This window comes from Elephas maximus, chromosome 3, assembly GCF_024166365.1.
Source record: "Elephas maximus indicus isolate mEleMax1 chromosome 3, mEleMax1 primary haplotype, whole genome shotgun sequence".
NCBI classification, from domain to species: Eukaryota; Metazoa; Chordata; class Mammalia; order Proboscidea; family Elephantidae; genus Elephas; species Elephas maximus.
In genome coordinates, this window is record NC_064821.1 from 151,841,537 (window position 1) to 151,858,123 (window position 16,587).

General features: G+C 35.2%; 1 pseudogene; it reads right to left on the reverse strand.

Annotated features, from left to right (window-relative positions):
- Positions 1 to 2,191: 2,191 nt before the first annotated feature.
- Positions 2,192 to 2,362, reverse strand: LOC126073304 (40S ribosomal protein S29-like; annotated as a pseudogene).
- Positions 2,363 to 16,587: the final 14,225 nt, after the last annotated feature.

Sequence of the window (16,587 nt, forward strand, 5' to 3'; positions counted from 1 at the left end):
TAATGATGCTTTTGGGGTGCTGTGTTTACTGTGAATGAAGAGTTGGATTTGATATTTAAAGAGTTTTGAGTTGGATGAGGTTTCAGATGCTACACTTAAGGAATTTTTAAAAAGAGAGTGATGCCGTTTCATTAATAGTTTGTGGAAATTTACCATTTGAAAGGCTGGTCTGATGTGTTTTAGAACCTATTACAGGTTATTAGATGACATGCCATTTATGGATCTGACAGATTGTTGAAATTTTGTTGTCATTGTTGGGGAGGAGACTATGCAGAATGCTTTGTGTGTGAAGAGTGTATATTTCTTGCCTGTGTGAGAATGGTAGGTATTTTTGTCAAGGTGTGCCAGCTTCCGGTGCTGGTGGAAGTGTCTCAGGATTCTAGAAGGTTTTAAACATGGTTAAAGAGACTGGGAGAGAGCCGAAGCTAGACTTTCCTGGTTTTGCTATTCATCTTGCACATGTTCTCCCACCAACGAAGCAGGATAGCAATTAAATAACAAGTGGTTATTAAACATTCAATGGGTACTCAGAATTGTGGAAGACACTAATGTTTACGTAATAATCATGCTTTTCTTTCCCTACCAGGGCAGGAGTCATTGGAGGTTTGTTGGAATTGGACCCATAATAGAGGAGGTCAAAACTTTCCTTATTGCGATTTGAAGGACAGTACGTAAAGAACAAACATGTTAATTGTTTAATGGATTTTTAAATTTGTTCCCCAAGGGAGTAATACTGAATTGGGAGTCAGGACAATTATGTTCCAGTCCTGTTGCCACAAATAAGCAGTATGTCACCTTGGGCAAGCTCCCTCGCTCTTTTAGAGGTTGGGAAAGTATAGATTTATTGCTCAAATAGAAAGTGGGCAACATGAGAAGACCGCATGCGAAGGATACATTAATATTTTAATAGCATTCAGAGGCATATGCATGAACGGTTGTAGAAAATATGTACTTGAGGGAAAAGTAAGTTTATAACTGAGAATAAATTCCCACAAATCTGAAAGAATCTGTCAAGGATTGATGACTTGACCTTCAACCCATTCAGATATTTTCTAGTTCTTAAAAACAAAACATCTTTTTCGCACCTGTCTTGCTCTCCTTTTTCCTGATGACGAAAGGGGGATAATTTTGTAGAAAATTTGGAAAATACAGAAAATTACAAACATGGAAATGAAAGCAATTTTACAACCCAGAAATAAAAGCCTTGTGTATGTGTCTATACACTTAATAGGGATCATACTAAATGTAGTATTTTCAGTCAATTGTTTTTATTTAATGTACTGTGGACATTTTTTCATGTTAATGGGTATTCTTCTAAAATATAATTCTAAATAAATTCATAATATCCCAGAACATGAAACTCATTTAAAATGTTTTCTTTTTCATTACAAATTGTTCATTGCCAAAAAATTTGGAAAATATGGAACGGTAGAAAGAAGAAAAATAAAATCAGTGATAATCCTGTTACCCAAAGAAATTAGTCTTTTTTCCCTATGTGTCTTTCTGTAAATGTTCACCATGTTTATATTTATTTGTTTATTTTTGTTTAATAGTATGGCATCATATTTCTATATTATTAAAATGTATCATACATATCGTTAGCATTAAAATCTAGAGTTAAGTTTTTATTACATAATTACAATATTACATAATATTTGTTATTAGTATTTCTGTGTGATTTGTATATAATGTATACACATGTGTAATGTATACATTTTTTACAGTTCATGGTACTTAATATTTATTGAGAGCCTATTATGTGCCAGACACTTGGCATACACATGTGAGCAGAACAGATGGTACAAATTATGAATGGTAGTACACATTCTTCCATAATATTTTTGTTTCAGCTACCAATACATCTTTACATGTGAACTAATATATTTCAGTGCTGTCGTTGTGAGTAGCAGCCTCGTAATTCATTCGTATCATCATACACCTCACTATTTTACCATTGTTGCACAATAATATTGTCAGTTTTTTCCTAAGAGTGTTGTGATAAATACTCTTATAGTCAGTTCTTTTCTCCCGTTCTTAATTATTTCCCTGAGACAGTTTCCTGGAGTGTAATATCTGGATTAAAAGGCATACATATTTTTTTTTAATTGAAGATTTTTTATTTTGTACTAAGAGTGTGCACTGTTTCTTTTGTTGGCTAGATGTCTTGGATAATCCATTCAAGGAAGATCACTTAGTCCAACCTGATGACGCTCGTATCCCTTGTGTACTGAGGGAAACACTGGTGGCACAGACTGAGGCCCTGTTTCCGGATCAGGCTGTGCTGCTCTGAACACATTCAGGAAGAGTGAGAACCCTGGCTGAATTTTTGCAGGTGGCTCCTGTAGAGTTGCTGGTGATCCATCTTGCTTTGCACCAAGGCAAAAAGGAGGCAAACATGTTTTTAAGGCTTTTGATATGTATTGCCAAAATGCTACCCTGAAAGGTTGTACCAACTTTCATGCAGAACAGTAGTATGAGTGCTGTTTTCTCAGGAAAAAAAATGACGTATCATTGCTGTTTTAATTTTTTACGTCTTTAATTACTAATGAAGTTGATTTTTTTTTCCAAATGTTTATTGACAACTTGAATTTCTTCTTTGGTGAATTATGCATTAGGTCTCTTGGCTTTTTTTTTTTTTTTTTTGTGAGGATTACCAGTTGCCATAGAGTTGATTGTGACTCGTGGTGACCCTGTGAGTAGAACTGCATTCCGTAAGATTTTCATGGCTGAGACCTTTTGGAAGCAGACCACCAGGCCTTTCCTCCGAGTCACCTCTGGGTGCATTTGAACTTTCAACCTTTTGGTTAGTAGTTGAGTGCTTAATTGATTGTACCCCCTAGGGACTCTGTCTTTTTGAGGATATTTGTCATTTTGTCCTGACTTATATAAACTTTTAATATATTAAAATGATTAACTATTTTTCTGTTGCATATGTTTTTCCAGCATTTAGTTTGACTTTTTATTTTATTGTATTTTTGACATTCACAAGTTTTACAGTTTAATGTAGTGCAATCTATCAGTCTTTTCCTTTATATTGCTCACCCCTCAATTACATATGTTTAAAAATTATATGATTTCATTATAAAATTTAAATTTCTAATCTAAGTGAAAATTATTTATTTTGTTGAATAACATAAGGTAAGGATCAAAGTTTTATTCCCCCTCAACAGTTAATTAATGATCCCAGCATCATTTGTTGAATAATTGGTCCTTTCCACCATGATTCGAAGGGCTGCCTTTATACAGATTTGGATGTATCGCTGGGCTCTCTGGTCAGTACCACTTTCTTTTATTATTGTATAGTTACTGCTCATTTTAATATCTGGCAGCATGAATTCTCCTTTTTCTTCCTTTTCAGTGATTTTTTCAACTTACTTTTTTTTTTTAGATGCTTTCATTCTCTTTTCTTTATTTAGATAATGCTTTCCTTATCTTATCTTTTTTTAACCCAATAGTTACTTAAAAGGATGTTTTAAAATGGCCAGATAGCCTTTTCTTTTCCTGTTCTCATGTTACGTTTCTAATTTAGACATGTATTAAAAATTTGGCTCTTATATTTTAAATGCTGTGAAAAAATTTTGAGGCCTTAATACATGGTCAGGTTTAGTAAACATTTCATTAGTTTTGGAAAAGAGTGTATTCTGTTAATACAAAATTTGCTAATGTAAAACTATTAAATGATTGAAATCACTTTTTAAAATTCATTAGGAGTCCCTGGGTGGTACAAATGGTTGGGGGTTTGAACTCACCTAGAGCTGCCTTGGAAGACAGGCCTGGAGATCTGCTTCCAAAAGGTCATAGCCTTGAAAACCCGAAAGATCAGCTCTACTCTGCACACATGGGGCTGCCATGAGTCAGGATCTATTCCGTGGCAACTATCGACAATAACAACAAACAAAACACATTAGTCAAGCATCCTATTTTAAAACTTATTTTTGTTCCATTTAATCTGTCCATTCTGAGAGAAGTGTGTTAGAACCTCCCTCTCTGCCAAAGAATTTGTCAAATTACCCTTTCATTTCTAATAGTTTTATTATGTCGTTAGGTGCCTAGAAGTTACTAGCAGTTTCATATTCTTGATATTTGACCCATTTTGACTTTGGGTTTGAATTTTACATCATCAGATACTTTTGTTTTAGCATTTGCCCAGTTTATCCCTGTTCTTTTAGAATTACTGTTATTTTTAATAAAAAATGCAAATAGTTTAAAAAGTCAGGCAGTAGTAAAAGGATTCTACCAAAACACCTTAGTACTTTGCTTTTTCTCTGCTGTCATTCTTGAAAGATACCCATCTTCCCTTCTCTTAGCCACTTCTTGAACTGGTATTTATAATGATATTTATATTTAATATAAATCATATTTGTATTACATTATAATGATATTAATATATCCAGGTTTCTAAATAATATGCTTATATGTCTGTCAACTTCTTATTTAAAGAAAAGAACCTTTCTGCCTCTCTTCCCAAAATAGCACTATTTTTGGTTACAGAAAACTTCAGTATTTAGTTCACACATAGCTAACAATACAGCTCACTTTTACTGAGTATTGAATGTGTGCCAGGCACATCTTTGAGTGCTTTACATGTAGTAATTAATTTCATCATCACAGTAGTGCCGGTGGGTAAGTGTTAGGGTCATTCATTTTATCCATTTTATAAAAGGGAAAACTAAGGCTCCAAGTAACTTACCTTATTATAACTCTGCAAGTATTTTCACTATTGAGCCAAAGCAAAGCTATGATTATATGTCTTATTAAACTTTTTGGTTTTCTTGCAGTTTTATAATCACCTCATTTTTAAAAATTTACTTATTTTTCTATGTCCCCATCGCTGATTTGTCCTAAAAAGTGAATCTAAAACCCCCCTGAATAGTATTTTCTTCATGATCAAAATGTAGCAGGTGATCAATTCATCAGGTTCCCTGACTCCCTTGCTTTAATAGGAGAGCTGGAACATCCCATTATTTCTGATAATTTATGTATTTGCTAATTTTCCTGATATCTTATTTGGTTGATTCTGTTTGTTACGTCTTTTAAAAACAAACACACAAACAAACAAAAACTAAGGTTTTGAAGTCATAAGTATTTTTTCTTTGAGGTCAGAAAATTTTACCAAGATGTCTCTTAAAAAACCTGTTGCCATTGAGTCAGTTCTGACTTACAGCAAACCTAAAGAACACAGTATAACTGCCCCATAGGGTTTCCAAGGAGTGGCTGTTGGGTTAGAACTGCCAACCTTTTGGTTAGCAGTCGAGCTGTTAACCACTGCACCACCAGGGCTCCGAGATGTCTCTAGAAATGGATTTTTTTTTTTAAGTTTGTTTTATTTTTTCTACTTTGCACTCAGTGGGTCAACTGAATTTGAAGTTGAGAAATTTACTCCGGCCTACATCCTTCACCCTACCCCATTCTTTATTTGATCATGTATTTACTTCTATTTTTTCTCTTTCTCTTTTTTTTTTTTTTTTGCTGGAACTCCTACTATACAGATGTGTAAACTTCTCTTTCCTTCATTCCTTCTAGCTTTCGCCCTCATCTTATTTTTGTTGCTTTGTTTTTCTTTGTGTCCTGTTAACATTCCTTTGCTCGGTCTTCTAGCTGATCGATTTACTTTTCTTGTGTTTCTTTCTACTATTCAGCTCACGTATTGGAGTTTTTTCACAATAACATTTTGAAATTCCTAAAAACTTTAATGTCGTTGCTGTTGTTAGCCGCCATAGAATTGGCCCTAACTCACGGTGACCCCGTGCACTGTAGAACAAAACTCTGCCTGGCCCTGAGCCATCCCATGATTGGTTGTGGATTGAACTATTGTGATCCGCAGCATTTTCATTAGCTGATTTTCGGAAGTAGGAGGTCAGGCCCTTCTTCCTAGTCCATCTTAGCCTGTTATTTTCTCCTTATGAAAGAAATTTCTGTTAAATACTTATGAGGATACTAATTGTACTAATTTAATAATTTTTCTATTTCATGCACTAAATGTTTCCTTGGAATTCTTTTCTTTTTTTTTAATATTTGGTGCCTCTCATGCAGTAGCTTTTCTCAAATATTTGATGATTCTTTTTAATGTGTTTACATATGTACTTGAGTGTTCAGATTTAGCACCCAGATGAGAACCCCTCTTTGCCTGTCAGTGAACACCTGTTCTGATCACATAAACCGTATGTATTAGTTTCCTATTGCAGCTATAAGGAATTACCACAAACTTAAAACAATTCAATTTTTGAAAGTGTCAAGAAGTCTGAAAGTGTCCTATGGGGATAAAATCAAGGTGCCAGCAGTCTCCTTTGAGAGCTCTAGGGAAGGACCTATTCCTTGCCTTTTTTCAGCTACTAGAGGCTTCCAGCATTCCTTGGCTAGTGGTCCCCTTCCATCTTCAAAGTGAGAAATCATCACGCTGACCTGTGCTTCCATTGTCACAGCTCCTTCTCTGACTCGGACTCTCCTGCTTCCCTCTTTTTCTTATCAGGGCTCTTGTGATTACATTGGACCCACCCCAATAATCCAGGATGATCTCCCTGTCTCAAAACCCTTAACCCAATCATATCTGCAAAAGCCTTTTTTCCGTGTAAGGTAATACAGTCACAAATTCTGGGGATTAGGACGTGGACATCTTTGGGAGGCCATCTTCTGCCTAACACACCCTGGCTATGATAACTGTGTATTATTCCTTGTCGTTTGTGGCCTATAAATTGCCTGGAGACTGTCTCATTTTTCTGGCCCAGCACCCAGTCCAGGGGTCTACTCTGTCAAAATTTTGATTTTAGAGATCTGCCCTCATCACTCTATTCTGGGGCAAATTTTGGAGTCAGAAGATACAAGAATGGCTTTTTTTCCCCTGCTGATGCATTATCTTACCTCTTGCTTTCTGGGCTTCTGACCTTGGGTTTTACAGTTCCTTTGTTTGATGGGTTAGAGAGACTGAACGTGAGGGTCAGCATTTATGCTTGGTTACATACTTTAGCCCCAAGGCCTAGCTGCCTACTTGCCTTTGACCTTTGCTGTTCCAACATTCCCTTACTGAATAAGGCATAGTAAAGGAGGATGCAAAAGCAACTTTGTCACAACCATTTGGAGTTATCCAATATAGGAAACCACCACCCATTTGTCAGTTTGTTGTACTGTGGTGGCTTGTGTGTTACTATGACCCAACACCAGCAAGGTCACTCATGGTGGACAGGATTCAATGGCGCTTCCAGACTAAGACAGACTAGGAAGAAAGGCCTGGTGATCTACTTCCAAAAATTAGCCAATGAAAACTTTATGGATCACAACAGAATATTGTCCGATATAGTGTTGGAAGATGAGTCCTTTATGTTGGAAGGCTCTCAAGATACGCAATGGCTGTAACAATGGACTCAACCATACCAATGATTGTGAAGATGGTGTAGGACCAGGAAATGTTTTGGTTTGTTGTGTTGGGGTTGCCATGTTGAGTTGGAGCCAATTCAGTGGCAACTAACAGTCATGAAAATATAGGAAAAGGAAGGAAAACAACTTAAAATTTATGATGACTTTTTAGTACTCAGGCCATACTTTTTGTTGGAACATTTTTCACCTAGAGGGAGGGAGCCAGGGGGTTCAATCATGTAGATGGCGTTCAAAGGGTATATGAATATGACTTTCTGAAATATGTGTTCCTGGAGCTGCAGTCTCAGTACCTGTTAGTTTTCTGCCATAGACAGCTATCGTGATGTAGAAATAAACCCAGTTTCAAAGTTACTAAAGCTAGAAGGCTTCTGGGTCTCATTGCCTGGGATTCAAATGTTACATACACTTTGCAGTGGCCACAGTACAGAATGACTGGATTGGCACCTGTTCTATAGCAGTGAAAACAAGGTCAACAGCAAAGGAGAATCCTAACTCTGCTGTCTCGGGTTTATTATCACCCTTTCTCATTGGCTTTATATCCTCCAGAAATTTCTCCTCGTTTTGATCTGTAGGTGACATCTCTCCCTTGCTTCCAGCACTACAATGGATATAAAAAATATATTTATTTTGCAATTTTTGGAGTTTTGGGAGGGAAAAGAGGTAAACATGTCTTTTACCAGCCATCTTGAATAGGAATATTCTGTGCATTTTTAGAGAAAAGTGAGCGTAGTTATAGAGCTGTTAAGACTAGTAAACACACAGAAGTCAATGTCATGCTTGCTGAACTCTTTCAGGCTCTTCAAAGAAATCTGCACAAGTTTTTTCCAGCATTAGGATCGTTGAAGAAATGCCACAAGCTTTAAACACACAATTGTTACTGCCATCTTTCAGAAGGAAGACAAGGAAGAAAATTATGACAGTTGTGGCATGTTTGTTCTTTTAGCATCAGTAGCTTGGCCAACATTTTTCTGGGTGACGTATGTAGCAAATGCCTCTGGCGTTCCATGTCATATCTCCTCTGCCCACCTCTGTTTCTAGCTGCAGCTTCAGTGGACAGTTCCATACAAGTTCATACTCACCTTGTGCCGACAATGCCATATTTCGTGTGTACACTGTGTGTCTTTCAGCTCTTTTCTTCGGGGCCTTCTTTGATGCCACGGGAGCCTGCTTAACCTCCATGCAAGTATAGCCCCAAAATGTGGGGATGTTAATACCTCCAAGGTCAACCTTCCTCCCATGGGGAACAGGAAGTAGTGGATAGATGCTCCAGTCTCCTGTGCTTTGGGTGGAAATTTCTGGAGGGCGTTATGCAATGCTGCTCAAGAGGTCCTGGCCAAACCAATTCCTCATTGCCCATAGTCGGAAGCTTGATAGTAAAGCCTTATTTAGTTCTTGTTTTTACTTCTTTCTTCTCTCAGCTCCCTTTACCCCTGTTTCCTGAAATCACCTCCTAAGTAAACTGTCTGTACCCCAGACCGTATCTCAGGCTCTGTTTCTGATGGAACTGAAACTAAGAAAATGCCATTAATTGGCTACTCTATAATCTTAATCTTTAAATAAGATTGAAGTGCTTCACAGCTGGTCAGATTTTCAACATGTTTTCTTGACCTTCAGAAACATTATCACCTATGAGTGCATAACTGCCTAGTGATTCTAGGTGCAGCATCCCAGGGGCACAAGAGCATGGCTAACAAGACGAGGGATGGGGAAATTAACTGCTATTTGTCACATGCTTTCTATGGGCCTCTATTGTGTATATCATTTAATTCAGTGAATAACCCTTAAAGGTGGACTTTAGAATCCCCATTTTAGAAAAAAGAAGTATGAGGATAAAATTATTAAACCATTTGCCCAGGGCCACAATAACCAGTAAATGGCAGAGTCCAGTTACTATGGATTCTACTACAAAACCTGTGCTCGTTTATATCACTTCATTATTAGTAATTTTAAATGGACAATTTTTAGTATAATCCATTTGTTTACTTGTTAAATTTTTCTTCTTTTAAACTTTAAACTTTTATTCAAGCAAATACATGCACAGGACACAAAATTCTAAGATCCAAAAAGATGCAATGAAAGCAATCTCCTTTTCATTTCTCCTCCAGGCATTTTCAGGAAACATTTACTGTTAGCAGTTTCTTGTATATTTTTTCTGAGATGTACTCTACATATATGCATTATTTTATTTTTACATATGGCATGCACATTGTTCTGTGCATTACTATTTTCACTTAAAATATCTTAGAAATCCTATTAATTGATTCCCAGAAGGTTGACTCATTATTTTTAATTGTTGTACAGTGTTCCATTGTATGGTATAGCCTAAACTCTATTATCTGTTAAATTTTATCATAAAAAGTAGAGACCTTTTCAAAATGGTTGGACCAGGATTTTAAAATTCTAAAAATATTAGTGACAGTAATTATAACTTACAAAACACAAGGAACTGTTTCTAAAAATCCACAATAGTTTTTTTTTTTTTTATGTTTTAGTACCCTGAAAACTTTCAGCTGTGCAGAATTTGAATTCCCTTCACTTAGCACCTCTCTCTCTCTCTTGCTTACTCACTTGATAACTACCTTCTAAAATTATGCTTCATTTAGTCTCAGATGTCTAAGGATTGAATTTAGAATTTGTAGTTATTGTCCAACTTAACTTCTTTTATGTTGGTTTAGAGGTGTTTTTAGGAGCAAGCACCAATTTCAGAAACTCTTTTAAAAATGAAAATTTATAAGTTGGACATGCTGTTTATAGTTTTCTCAGGTGGTATAAGAAAATCAAAAATGGGTACATTAAAAACCAAACCCACTGCCATTGTATTGATTCTGACTCACAGCCACCTTGTAGGTCAGAGTAGAACGGCCCCATAGGCTTTCCAAGGCTGTGTACATTAGATGACTCCAAACGGTCATTTCTACTATTCTTAGACTCGTAAAGCTCTCCTAAAGTCTGTGTTCAGAGCATACCCACTGCTATGACTCCATAGTCTTCTAATGAAACTGGTAAACTAAAATTTACAAAGGTTTTGGTATCTCGTATTAACTTTTACTCTGCCCTGTGCCTTAGATTTGAAACCCTGCTGGCGTAGTGGTTAAGTGCTACGGCTGCTAACCAAAGGGTTGGCAGTTCGAATCCGCCAGGTGCTCCTTGGAAACTCTGTGGGGCAGTTCTAGTCTGTCCTGTAGGGTTGCTATGAGTTGGAATCGACTTGACAGCATTGGGTTTGGTTTTGGTTTTTATGCCTTGGATCTGTGCTAGAATAACCTCACTCACTCAAGCTCAATTTTTGTAAAGCTATTCATGCTTTTCGTAGATACATACATATATAGCTTTTACTGTGCATGAAAAATGTTTAATAAAATGGCAATTTTAATAGATAAGTATAATTTGAGTGCATAATACCAAGTGGAAAGCAGCTGAACCACACAGAGAAAACAAGACTTTCCTTATCTTCAATAAAGATATTGATTATTTAAAATTTCATTTTAAAACAAAGTATTAGAACATGTTAACTGGAAAGATTTTTTTTCAGTAAGACATAATTGAAATTAATATCACCTAAAATTAAAGAATTCAAAAATAGGACTAACAAACAAAATTTAAGTATTATTAGAGATTAAAAAAAATAAGTACAATGATTTAGAAACCAAATATGCTAAAATGATTATGTAATAATTATATCGAGAAATGAAGGTACAGACGTTCTTTATATGCCACAAGGGAAACATTTCTTTCATTCTCTTTCTCTCTTACTCTCTCTCTCTCTCTCACACACACACACACACATCCTCAGACATACCACACCCCCTCCTGGAAGATAGTGTACCAGTGAGAGTTTACAATTTTAATACATATCAGAGGATACATATATTTTATCTTTTTAAATGAGCTTTTCATTTTGTGATAATTGTAGGCTCACATGCAATTGTAAGAAGTAATACAAAGAGATCCCATGTACCCTTTACTTGGCTTCCGCCCATAATAACCTCTTGCAAAGCTGTAGAATAATATCCCAACCAGGATGCTGACACCGATACAATCAAGATACAGAACGTTTCCATCACCACAAGGAGATGAGGATGTTGCTATTTATAGCCACATGCACTTCCCTCCTGCCCCCTACTCCCGCCTAAGCCTCTGGCAACCACTAATCTGTTGTCCATTTCTATAACTTTGTCATTTCAAGAATGTTTTGTAAATGGAATCGTAGAGTACATGCATACATTTTAATTTTTTTTAATAGTCTGCTTGAGAAATCAGAGCCAAACTCATTGTAGATACTATTCCTAAATTGACACAGTGATACATTGGTTTGATTTTTTTCTCTTATCAAATCACTCCTTAATATTTAATATTTTTATTTATGGAAGCTCATGCTAATGTACTGAATTAGATTGGGTTCCCTGGAAACAGACTCCAAGATGGAGACTTGTGTCTGGAAGGTTTACTGGGGTTTGGTCTTAGTAGACATCCTTGTAAGGAAGGCAAGACTGGGTAGAAGGAGAGGCTGACCCATAGTGCGGTTATAACTGAAGCTTCAGCTCGTTCAGACAGGGAGCTCTGAAGCCAGGATGGCCCTTAAGAATTGTCCTAAATTAAGGCAAGGGGACTGGACCTGTATTTCTCTATTCTAATCCATTTGCTTGTTCAAATAAATTTTGGAATTAGCTTGTAGGTTCATACAAAAAATTCTGCTGAAATTTTGATCGAAGTTGCATTGATCAATTTTATAGGAATTGACACATTAAGAATATTGTCTTCAAATCACTAAATGTGGTATATCTTTTTTTTATTTTGCTTTTCATCAGTGTTTTCTAATTTTCTGCATACAGATTTGTAAATATTTTGTTAGATTTAAACTTATTTCATTTTTTTACAAAAATTCAATTTCTAACTGCTCATTGCTAGTATATATTGTCCCTTGATGTTACTAAACTGACCTACTAGCTAGTCCAACTAGCTTTTTTGAAGATTATTTAGAATTTTATCTTAAACAATCATTTTATCTGCAAATAGAACAAGTGTAGTTTTACTTTTTGCTTTCTAATTCGTATGGCTTTTATTTCTCTTTCTTGCTTACTTTCTCTAGGTATGTCCTTCGTTTCAATGTTGAAAGAGGTGTTGAGAGCAGACATCCCTGCCTTGTTTCTCATCTCACAAGGAAAACATTTAGTCTTTCACCGTTATATTTGATGTTAGTTGCAGGCTTTTTGTAGATGCCCTTTATGAGAGTGAGGAATTTCCCTTCTGTTTCTAGTTTGTTAAGAGGTTTTATCACAAATAGATGTTGAATTTTATCAGATATGTTTTCAGCGTGAGATGATCATAAAGATTTTCTTCTTTTGTTTTTTGATATGGTGAATTGCATTGTTTAGTTTTTCAAGTGTTGAACCAACCTTGCATTTCTGGAATAAGCTCCATTTGTTCACGCTGTATTATCCTTTTCCCATATTGCTGAGTTCAATTTGCTAATATTTTTTTGAAGGTTTTTGTATCTATGTTCAAAGAGGTAATGGTTATAATATCTTTGTCTGGCTTGGGTGTCAGGGTAATGCTGGCCTTATGCAATGAGCTCAGCAGTGTTAATTTCAAATTTTTCAAAGAGTTTGTATAGAATTGATATTTATTTTGACAATTTTTTCTTCCTTAAAAGTTTGTGAGAATTGGTCAGTGAAGCTATCTGGTCTGTGTTTTCTTTGTTGGAAGATTTTAAACCACAGATTAATTTTCCTGAGTGGATATAGGAATGGAAACCCTGGTGGCGTAGTGGTTAAGTGCTACGGCTGCTAACCAAGAGGTCAGCAGTTCAAATCCACCAGGCACTCCTTGGAAACTCTATGGGGCAGTTCTACTCTGTCCTATAGGGTCGCTGTGAGTCGGAATCGACTCGATGGTAGTGGGTTTTTTTTTTTTTTTTTTGGTTTAGATATGGGAATATTCAGATTATTTCTTCTTGAGTAAGCTTTGTAGTTTGTGTCTTTTAAGGGATTTGTCTGTTTCATCTATTTTGTCGAGTATATGGCTAAAAAGTTATTTGTAATATTTACTTATTCTTTTAATGACTGTATGATCTGTATTGATGTCCCTTCTTTCATTTCTAGTATTGGTAATTTGCATCTTTTCTCATTTTTTTCTTAATCGGTCTGGCTGAAAGTTTATTAATTTTATTGATCGTTTTAAAGAACCAGCTTTTTGTATAATTGATTTTTCCCTGTTTTTACCCCATTTTAAAAATCATTGATTTCTGCCCTTCTCTTTTTCTTTTCTCTTGTTTGTTTTGGGTTTAATTTGATTTTCTTATCATTGATTTGAGGACTTTTTTCTTTTCTAATAAAAGCATTTAATGCTACAAATTTCTCTTTATTCACTGTTTTAGCTGCACCCCACAAATTTTGCTATACTGTTGTTAATTTTTATTCTAAAATTTAATTAGAATATTTTCTAATTTCTTTTTGACCAATGTATTACTTCGAAGTGCATTTTTTATTTTCCAAATGTTCAGGGAAATTTTTCAGATATATTTTTTGTTTTGATAACTAAATTAATTTTGTTTTTGCCAGAGAACATGCTTCTTATGATTTCTGTTATTTTCAATGTTTTGAAGCTTGGTTTATGGCCTAGAATGTGTTGGTGAATGTTCTATGTACACTTTAAAAAAATGTGTATTCTTCTGGGTGTCAACTATGTCATTTGTTGGGTGTCAGCTACGTCGTGGTGGTTGATAGTGTCGCTCAAGTCTTCTGTATTCTTACTGATTTTATGTCTTTTTGTTCTGTTAATTACTGCTGAATCAGTAGCACGAAGCCACCATAATAATTGTATAAATTTTACAATTCTTTCTTATCTGTTTCTCCATTCAGTTTTATCAGTTTTTGTTTTAATTATTTTGAAGTCCTGTTGTTAGGTGTATAAACATTTAGAATTGTTTTGCTTTCTTAGTGAATTGATCCCTTTATAATTATGTAATGTCCTTTTCTATCCCTTGTAATTTTTCTTGTTTTGCATGGTTTTTGTCAGTTATTAGTATAGCCATTACAGATTTCTTTTGATTATTATTTGCAAGGTGTATGTTTGTCCATTCTTTTCTTTTAATCTATTTGTACCTATAGATTTTAAGTGAGTTTCTTGTTTACAGTGTACAGTTGGGTCTTGCTTTTTTTTAGCCAATATGACAATCTTTGTCTTTTAAGTGATAGGTTTGGGTAGTGTACATTTAATGTAATAATTACAGCTCTCCACTATTTGTCTTATAGGAGCCCTGGTGGTGCAGTGGTAAAGTGCTTGGATGCTAACCAAAATGTCAGCAGTTTGAACCCACCAGCTGTGATAGTTTGCTTCTGTAAAGATTATAGCCTTGGAAACCCTATGGGCAGTTCTACTCTGTCCTAAAGGGTTGCTGTGAGTTGGAATCAACTCGACCTCAGTTTTTTTTTTTTGTCTTACTATTTATACCTCTTAAAAATTTTTTCTCTTAGTAGTTGCCCTAGTTTCTATACTATACATATTTAAATAATTGCAGTCTACTTTCAAATAATGTTATTCTGCTTCACATATTGTGTAAGAACCTTACAATAGTATACTCTCAATCCTTCCCTGTTTCCTTCCCATCTTCTGTGCTATTGTTGTTATATATTTTACTTTTACATATACTGTACTATAAACCCCCAATACATTACTGCTACTATATAATCAGTTATCTTTTAGAGCTATTAAAAGTGAGAAAAATATCTTCTACATTTACTGTTATTTTAGTAATTTCTGGGTATTTAAATTTCTTCAGTTAGATTCAAGTTTTGTTTTGTTTTTTTTTTCCTGATATTACAGTTCATATTACTGAAGAACTTAAATTTTTTTGTAGTACAGGTCTCCTGGTAATGAGTTCTCTCAAATTTTGTTAGACTGTATTTTCACTGGATATAGAATTCTTCGTCTTTTTTTTCCAGCATTTTAAAGATATCGATTCATTGTCTTCTGGCTTCTATAGTTTATGACAAAACAAACAAACAAACCCATTGCTGTTGAGTCGATTCCAACTCATAGCGACTCTGTAGGATACAGTAGAACTGCCCCATACAGCTTCTGGGGAGTGCCTGGTGATTTTGAACTGCCAACCTTTTGTTTAGCAGCCATACCACTTAACTACTATACCACCAGGGTTTCTATGACAAATAGTCTGCTGTAATTCATATCTTTTTTCCATCAGTATGTAATGTGTCTTTTTTCTCCAGCTTTCTCTCGCCTTCAGGATTTTCTGTTTATTTTTGGTTTTCAGCGGTTTCAGTGTGATGTGCTTAACAGTGTGTGTGGGTGAAGAGCTTTTTTTGTTTGTTCGTTTCTTGTTTGTAGTATTCATCCATTTTGGAGTTTTCCGAGCTTCTTAGATTCATGGTTTAATTGTTGGACATCACGTTTTCAATTTTTTTTTTTGTTTCGTTCTGTTTCTCTTCTTCTGGTAGGCGACACTATTTGATATTGTTCCACAGCTCTTTGATGCTGTGTTTTGTTTATTCACTCTTTTTTCTTGATGTTTCAGTTTTGATAATTTATACTAACTTATCTTCAAATTCACTAATATTTTTCTCAACTGCAATTAAGTCTACTGATGAGCCTGCTGAAGGCATGCATACTCTCTGTTACAAATTTTCTGCCTTTCCAACATTTCCATTTTTCTCATTCTTACAGCTTCTAACTCTCTGCTGAAATTTGCCATATGTTCATGCATGCTATTCACCTTTTCAGTTAAAGCTTTTAATGTATTAATCATGATCTGATAGTTCTAATATCTTGGTCTGGTTTTGTTGATTATTTTGTCTCTTGATAGTGGGCTTAGCTTTTTTTTTTTTTATTCTTCATTTTGTGTCTTTTAATTTTTGACAGAATGCTAGACATTGTATGTAGACCAGTAGAGACTGAAGTAAATAGTTTTTATGCCTTGAGATCTAATGAAATAGACATGTATCTTTTACTGCTAGGCTGTTAGTGTGTATGTTAGCGGGAGATATTGAGTTAATCTAGTTAGGAATTAAGATAGATTTAGGCTTGATTATTTCTATGTCTATCTTCAGTCTATCACTGGATTCAAATTCTTGTAGGGTTCCTTGTGTTTAGTGTGGGAGTGGGGTTACCCATGGGTTTTTCTAAAAGAACAGTCCTTAACTTTTGGCTTTCCTTTGTACCCGTGCTTCATGTTCATGTCCCTCCTTCAGTGATAGATTG